This window comes from Procambarus clarkii, chromosome 17 (assembly GCF_040958095.1).
Source record: "Procambarus clarkii isolate CNS0578487 chromosome 17, FALCON_Pclarkii_2.0, whole genome shotgun sequence".
In the NCBI taxonomy this organism is placed as follows: domain Eukaryota; kingdom Metazoa; phylum Arthropoda; class Malacostraca; order Decapoda; family Cambaridae; genus Procambarus; species Procambarus clarkii.
Window position 1 is genome coordinate 14,133,891 of NC_091166.1, and position 8,662 is coordinate 14,142,552.

An 8,662-nucleotide genomic window follows, 5' to 3' on the forward strand; every position below is an offset into this window, starting at 1 on the left:
CACCTGTAGTAGCCTGTGTAAGAATTGTTCTACACCTGTAGTAGCCTGTGTAAGAAATGTTCTACACCTGTAGTAGCCTGTGTAAGAATTGTTCTACACCTGTAGTAGCCTGTGTAAAAATTGTTCTACACCTGAAGCAGCCTGTGTAAGAATTGTTCTACACCTGAAGCAGCCGGCGATGTCTGTGTAAAAAAATAACATTATTGGTAATATTTACATGAAAACTGGTAAAGGAAAATATGTGAACCTAATAACCATCCTACACACTCATCTCTTAAATATAGATTATATGTTTATTGCATTAGGTGATAACAAAAGCATCAATTACTAATATGGATCTACTTCAAGCTTCTTGCTGCTTATTTTGGAAAAGATGAATTGATATATAATCAAATAGCTGATATATGTAACACGAACGAATCAGTCTTAATTGGTGACGTAAATCTGCCTACACCGTACTGGGGAGATCCAATATCTAATAGCTATGGACATAGTTTGTTCACAAATTTATTTTAAATCGCACTGTGTTAATTGGTTAAGAATCTAACGTGGACCTCAAATGTCCTGGGCATAATTTTATCTTCCAATGAAGATTCTATAAATTATGTTCATGTGGACAAAGAATTAAGTTCTAGTGATCATCATTGTTTCATCCTGTTTAATATGGAATAAATGCACAAATTATGAGGAAATACAACATTTGTAAAAAGCTGATTTAAAGCGTGACAAAAGTTATGCTTCCCGAGCAGGAATTATATCACCATAGAATAAACACAAACGAGGCCAGGACCAAGTTAAGCAGTGCAACACTCAAAACTAATATTGAATTACAATCATTGTGTCATCATGGTATAGTGTATGTCATCATGATGAGACATGTCATCATGTCTCAGCATGATCACATGTGGCTGCTGCAGGTGTGTTGCTGACCATCAGTGAGACACATGTGACTGCTGCAGATGTGTTGCAGTCCATCAGTGAGGCACATGTGGCTGTTGCAGATGTGTTGCAGTCCATCAGAAAGGCACATGTGGCTGCTGCAGATGTGTTGCAGTCCATCAGTGAGGCACATGTGGCTGCTGCAGATGTGTTGCAGTCCATCAGTGAGACACATGTGGCTGCTGCAGGTGTGTTGCAGTCCATCAGTGAGACACATGTGACTGCGGCAGATGTGTTGCAGTCCATCAGTGAGACACATGTGACTGCTGCAGATGTGTTGCAGTCCATCAGTGAGGCACATGTGGCTGCTGCAGATGTGTTGCAGTCCATCAGTGAGACACATGTAGCTGCTGTAGATGTGTTGCAGCCCATCAGTGAGACACATGTGGCTGCTGCAGATGTGTTGCAGTTCATCAGTGAGGCACATGTGGTTGTTGCAGATGTGTTGCAGTCCATCAGTGAGGCACATGTGGCTGCTGCAGATGTGTTGCAGTCCATCAGTGAGGCACATGTGGCTGCTGCAGGTGTGTTGCAGTCCATCAGTGAGGCACATGTGGCTGCTGCAGGTGTGTTGCAGTCCATCAGTGAGACACATGTGACTGCTGCAGATGTGTTGCAGTTCATCAGTGAGGCACAGTTTGCTGCTACAGTTGTGTTGCAGTCCATCAGTGAGGCACATGTGGCTGCTGCAGATGTGTTGCAGTCCATCAGTGAGACACATGTAGCTGCTGCAGATGTGTTGCAGTCCATCAGTGAGGCACATGTGGCTGCTGCAGGTGTAATGCAGTCCATCAGTGAGACACATGTGGCTGCTGCAGATGTGTTGCAGTTCATCAGTGAGGCACATGTGGCTGTTGCAGATGTGCTGCAGTCCATCAGTGAGACACATGTGGCTGCTGCAGATGTGTTGCAGTCCATCAGTGAGGCACATGTGGCTGCTGCAGGTGTGTTGCAGTCCATCAGTGAGACACATGTGACTGTTGCAGGTGTGTTGCAGTCCATCAGTGAGTCATGTGGCTGTTGCAGGTGTGTTGCAGTCCATCCGTGAGGCACATGTGGCTGTTGCATGTGTGTTGCAGTCCATCAGTGAGGCACATGTGGCTGCTGCAGGATGTTGCAGTCCATCAGTGAGACACATGTGGCTGCTGCTGATGTGTTGCAGTCCATCAGTGAGGCACATGTGGCTGCTGCAGGTGTGTTGCAGTCCATTAGCGATACACATGTGGCTGCTGCAGGTGTGTTGCAGTCCATCAGTGAGACACATGTGGTTGCTGCAGGTGTGTTGCAGTCCATCAGTGAGGCACATGTGGCTGTTGCAGGTGTGTTGCAGTTCATCAGTGAGGCACAGGTGGCTGTTGCAGGTGTGTTGCAGTTCGTCAGTGAGACACATGTGGCTGCTGCAGGTGTGTTGCAGTTCATCGGTGAGGCACATGTGGCTGTTGCCGGTGTGTTGCAGTCCATCAGTGAGACACATGTGGCTGTTGCAGTCCATCAGTGAGGCACATGTGGCTGTTGCAGATGTGTTGCAGTCCATCAGTGAGACACATGTGGCTGCTGCAGGTGTGTTGCAGTCCATCAGTGAGGCACATGTGGCTGTTGCAGGTGTGTTGCAGTCCATTAGTGAGGCACAGGTGGCTGCTGCATGTGTGTTGCAGTTCATCAGTGAGGCACATGTGGCTGTTGCAGATGTGTTGCAGTCCATCAGTGAGACACATGTGGCTGCTGCAGGTGTGTTGCAGCCCATCAGTGAGGCACATGTGGCTGTTGCAGGTGTGTTGCAGTCCATTAGTGAGGCACAGGTGGCTGCTGCATGTGTGTTGCAGTTCATCAGTGAGGCACAGTTTGCTGCTACAGTTGTGTTGCACTCTCCGTGAGGTTCACAGCTTTCCCAGAGAGTTTAATGTTGTTTCCAGCTTTACGACAATGTTTAATGTTGGTACCAGCTTTTCCAGAAAGTTTAATGTTGTTTCCAGCTTTTCAAGAGAGTTTAATGTTATTCACAGCTTTCCCAAAGAGTTTACTGTTTTTACCAGCTTTAACAGACAGTTTACTATTGTTACCAGCTTTCCCTGAGAGATTAATGTTGTTACCAGCTTTCCCTGAGAGATTAATGTTGTTAGCAGTGTGACGATAATATGTAATAGAGCAGTGGCTGTTCTGGCTGGTGTTGTTGCAATCGCACATGAATACAAAAAGTAAAATAAAACAAATAAGACTGCTTGTTTCCTCTACACTGTGAGAACTGCAGGTGAAAACTAATGAAATAAAAATTTCTGAGATTTAATATATCAAAATGATTTGAATAACATACAAAACAAAGCCCCTTATCCACTTGGCTTAAACGCAATTTACAAGAGAAATAGACACATGTGATAGTAACGTTAATGGCAAAGGGGCAATTAATACGTTATACAAAAGCTGCAGAAGTCTACTGACACCCAGGGGAGCGTGAGTACATGTTCCAGCTGAGAGCAGGAAGTGCATTCTAATGACTGGATGCATGCGAGCTCTTTATATATATATATATATATATATATATATATATATATATATATATATATATATATATATATATATATATTTATATATATATATATATATATATATATATATATATAATATATATATATATGTATATATAATATATAATATATATATATATATATATATATATATATATATATATATATATATATATATATATATATATATATATATATATATATATATATATATATATATATATATATGGGCCAGGAAGGCATAGATAGCGCGAATCTTGTGGGAAACCATCAGCCGGCAGTAAGACAAGCAATTAGCGTCCTGTCGACCAGTGTCTTGGCCTCTGCCCAGACAGCAGGTGTCCAGGTGTCTCGGGTACTAGAGGGTGGAAGGCGGGTGGTGTCTATCTAGACACTGAGGCGTCTGAAAATGTATTGTTTTGGTTGTTGATGCTGATTCCTTATGTTGGAGCATGCAGATACATTGGTGAATAGGCGGTACTGGAAAGAGGCAGGATCTACTGCCTAAGCAGGAGATATCCAAAACACCAGCTTCCAACCAGCGGTTGTTACTAGCTTTCCTAGACCATTTACTGTTGTTCCCAACTTCCTTATAGAGTTTAATATTTTTACTAGCATTCCCAGAGAGTTTAATGTTGTTCCAGCTTTCCCAGAGAGTTTACTGATGTTTCCAACTTTACAATAAAATTTACTGTGGTTACCAGGCTTTTCCAGAGAGTTCAATGTTCGTACCAGCTTTCCCAGAGAGTTTAATATTGCTGCAAGCATTTCCAGATAGATTAATGTTGTTACCAGCTTTTGCAGAGAGTTTAGTTATATTAAATGCCATCCCAGAGAGTTTACTGTTGTCACCAGCTTTCTCAGAGAGTTTAATGTTGTTTCCAGCTATACAAGCGAGTTTAACCTTGTTACCGGCTTTCCCAGAGAGTATATTACTGTTACCAGCTTTCCAAGAAAGTTTAATGTGGTTACCAGCTCTCCAAGAGAGTTTAATGTGGATACCATTTTTACCAAACAGTTTAATGTTGTTACAAAAATACCCAGGGAGTCTTCTTTTGTTTCCAGCTTTTTTCGGAATGTTTAATGTTGTTACCAGATTTCCCACAGAGTTTACTGATGTATCAGCAATCCCAAGGAAGTTTATTGTTGTAATAAGCTCTCACACCTTAGCTTTGTGTGATGCGATTTACACTTAAACAACGGAGGTGTATGTTAATGATCCTATAACCCCCCGCGCTGCGGGTCTTCACCCCTTCTACTGGGGTACCGTTGTTAATGATCCTATAACCCCGCCCCCCCACGCTGCGGGTCTTCACCACCTCTGCTGGGGTACCGTTGTTAATGATCCTATAACCCCCCCCCCACGCTGCGGGTCTTCACCACCTCTACTGGGGTACCGTTGTTAATGATCCTATAACCCCCCACGCTGCGGGTCTTCACCCCCTCTACTGGGGTACCGTTGTTAATGATCCTATAACCCCCCACGCTGCGGGTCTTCACCCCCTCTACTGGGGTACCGTTGTTAATGATCCTATAACCCCCCACGCTGCGGGTCTTCACCCCCTCTACTGGGGTACCGTTGTTAATGATCCTATAACCCCCCACGCTGCGGGTCTTCACCCCCTCTACTGGGGTACCGTTGTTAATGATCCTATAACCCCCCACGCTGCGGGTCTTCACCCCCTCTACTGGGGTACCGTTGTTAATGATCCTATAACCCCCCACGCTGCGGGTCTTCACCCCCTCTACTGGGGTACTGTTGTTAATGATCCTATAACCCCCCACGCTGCGGGTCTTCACCCCCTCTACTGGGGTACCGTTGTTAATGATCCTATAACCCCCCACGCTGCGGGTCTTCACCCCCTCTACTGGGGTACCGTTGTTAATGATCCTATAACCCCCCACGCTGCGGGTCTTCACCCCCTCTACTGGGGTACCGTTGTTAATGATCCTATAACCCCCCACGCTGCGGGTCTTCACCCCCTCTACTGGGGTACCGTTGACCACATTCAGGGAGCTCTCCAAGTCATGCCTCAAGTCCGGTCCACCACTACTTGACTGTGGAGCTAAGGGAGAGAGGAGAAAGCCCAGCACACACTGCTTGATACTGACAAAGAGCTGAAATCTCTTGAAACCTTGCAAAATGAAGCTGTGCGTCTCATCCTTGGGGCTCCAAAGTCCTCGAGAATAGTTAATATGAGAGCAGAGTTAAAATTACCTACCATATGTGAGAGAATTTTGTCTATTAGCACAGTTTTCGGCGTGAAGGCATTGAGTAGTTCTAGACAACACATGAAGTTTCAAGCTAAACTCTCTAATATGCTGCACTCACCTGAGGTCTATAGAAGAAGAACGAAATCTGATTATGTATATTGGTTCTACAAGGTAGCTAACTCCATCAAAATATTAAATATATACCCAACTCAACTAATGATTAATGAACCAATTACTCCATGGGATAACTGGGATCTATCAGTTGATTTTGTAAATGCGCCCAAGAAAGATAGTGTGCACACTACATTACTCACCGGTGAGTCCTGTTTCGCCTAACGCTACCGCATAGTGGACATAAAGTTATGTCCTCTTTTAAAATATTTTTATAAAATTCAATTTTTATCCGATTTACTTTGGGTTTGTTTCAAACTGCGCGCCATGAGGCTCTCTTTCTCACCACTAGGCTGCATTGTACAATAAGTTCATGAAAGGTGTGGACCACTTCGATCAAATGGTATTATGTCCCAAACGGGTTGCAGGTGGGTGACTTTAGCCGTTTATACTGGTAATGCTTCCCCCATATCATGTATTATATGCATATGTCTGTTTAGGGAATTTTATTCCGATCAATGTACAACCAAAAATAACTGTGTGCAACATGTATAAACTTGACAAACATAACAAAAGTAAAAACATTTCGTGTGTATTTGACGCTACTGATATGTTCCAGTGTTGTTTTATATTTGGCGCTATTCTATCTTACGCTTTGTTGATCTTTTTTACCTATGGGCTAATAGAACATTCTATTGCGAACACATTGACACAAAAATGAATGACGTACATAGAAAATTAATGTCATGAGAGTGAAATAAGTATAAACTTTCAAAGCGCTGTGCGTCGTCCCGTCACCTATACCAGGTAACAATTTCACTACTTCCCACACTCTTGCGGGCGGGCCGCAATCATTATTCTACGCTTATATTCATATCACCGTGTTGGGAATTTCATTGCGAGTCCATTGATACCAGAATTAACGCTGTAAGACAAGTGTGGAGGTGATAACAATCCCAAGAGTAAAAACATTTTGTTGCTGTTGGGCGTTCACGGCGAGTCATCTTCGTAGTTATTTATTTGGTGCTGGTATCCCTATACGTTTCGTGACTTTTTTTACTGATGTTCTAGAGAATTTTATTGCGAACACGTTGGTACCAAAATGAAATACGTAGTTCAAGAACTAAGGTAAGGAGAGTAAAAAGAGTATACACATTTTTGTTTTTACGCTTACTCAGCAAAAACGCTCGGCGCAAATACCGCTTTTTTTTTTACCATTGTAGGGAGCGCGAAAGTGTTTTAAAACAGTTAACACTGAAAAGCATCACTGAAAGTACTCAGAGTATGGGTAACGATGTGTATTAGTGCTATACCGAAGGCTCTGTAGAAGAAGGTGGACGATGTACCGGATGTGCATGTAACATATTTGAACAATCTTCTCTCGTACATACAGCAATGAAGCGCGTCAATGACTGGGCAAGTACAACTCAAACCGAACTTGGAGGCATATACCTTGCCACTGAATTTCTAAAAGACAAAGGCAGTGGACTGATATACTGTGACTCGTAGAGTGCACTCTTGGCATTGAACGCACATAGTAGTGACACCCAGAAAATAGTCAGTGATATTCGAATGAATGTTTTAGCTGCTAAAGAAAACAGACTTGAGGTTAAATTCCTATGGATACCATCACATGTTGGCATCTCAAGGCATGACACTGTTGATATGCTTGCAAAGACAGCCTGTAGAAAACCAGTGGTAGAAATTGATATGGGTGTTTCATTAGCAGTGACAAAGAGAATACTTAAACAAATATCTAGTGAAGATCTCTCCGTCCTAACAAATTCACAAAGACCTGAAAGTTGTAGCATTAAATATTATGATAGATATCGTGAGGAGACATTCACATATGGGACTAATAGAACAAGAACCCGGCAATGTGATGTTATAGTGGCCAGAATACGCCTGGGATATAGACGTATCTGGCAGCTTTCTCAAAACCCAAATGTCGAGTACACAATGTGTCAACTTTGTGAAAGAGAAAACATGCACTCTCTTGAACATTATATTGTAGAATGCCCCATACTGACTGATTTTCGCCCTCCTGGGCTAAGGTATGCTGAACTGTGTAGTTACTATATGAGTACTGGAACACTTGATGATATATTGGACTTGTATCCAAGATTGACCATGTAATATACCAATTATACAATGTATATATATGATGTAACTATATAACCTGAGCTTGTAAAAGCACCTTCAGTGATTAAGTGCTTAATTACACACTAGTTTCTTTATCAGCTATCTCACCCTGTCAGAGTAAATGAGACAAATGTATGTGAATGAATGTGTGTGTATATATGTATGTATATGTGTGCGTGTATGTATATGTATGGATATAAAGTATATATGGAAGCTGATCAGAATTACATTTCACCTTTGTGAATGTACATTAATGACACTATATAAAAGACACAATGCTGGTTAGCATTGTAAATGTGTGGCCACATCTGTGGTAGAAAAAAAACTACTTGAGCTCTATCCTGCAATGTGCAACACGTCAGAGAGAGAGAGCGCCAACGGCCATACCACGTTGAGAACACCGCTTCTCGTCCGATCAGCGAAGTTAAGCAACGTTGGGTTTGGTTAGTACTTGGATGGGTGACCGCCTGGGAACACCAAATGCTGTTGGCAATAATGTTAAGGGGGGAGCCAGTCGGCCGAGCGGACAGCTCGCTGGACTTGTGATCCTGTGGTCATGGGTTCGATCCCAGGTGCCGGCGAGAAACAATGGGCAGAGTTTCTTTCACCCTATGCCCCTGTTACCTAACAGTAAAATAGGTACCTGGGTGTTAGTCAGCTGTCATGGGCTGTTTCCTGGGGGTCGAGGACCGGGCCGCGGGGACACTAAAGCCCTGAAATCATCTCAAGATAAC

General features: G+C 43.0%; 1 non-coding gene across 1 annotated transcript; it reads left to right on the forward strand.

Moving 5' to 3' along the window:
- Positions 1-8,301: 8,301 nt before the first annotated feature.
- LOC138365765 (5S ribosomal RNA) lies at positions 8,302-8,420 on the forward strand. The gene has a single exon (XR_011228986.1). It is a non-coding gene; the product is annotated as a 5S ribosomal RNA (ribosomal RNA).
- Positions 8,421-8,662: the final 242 nt, after the last annotated feature.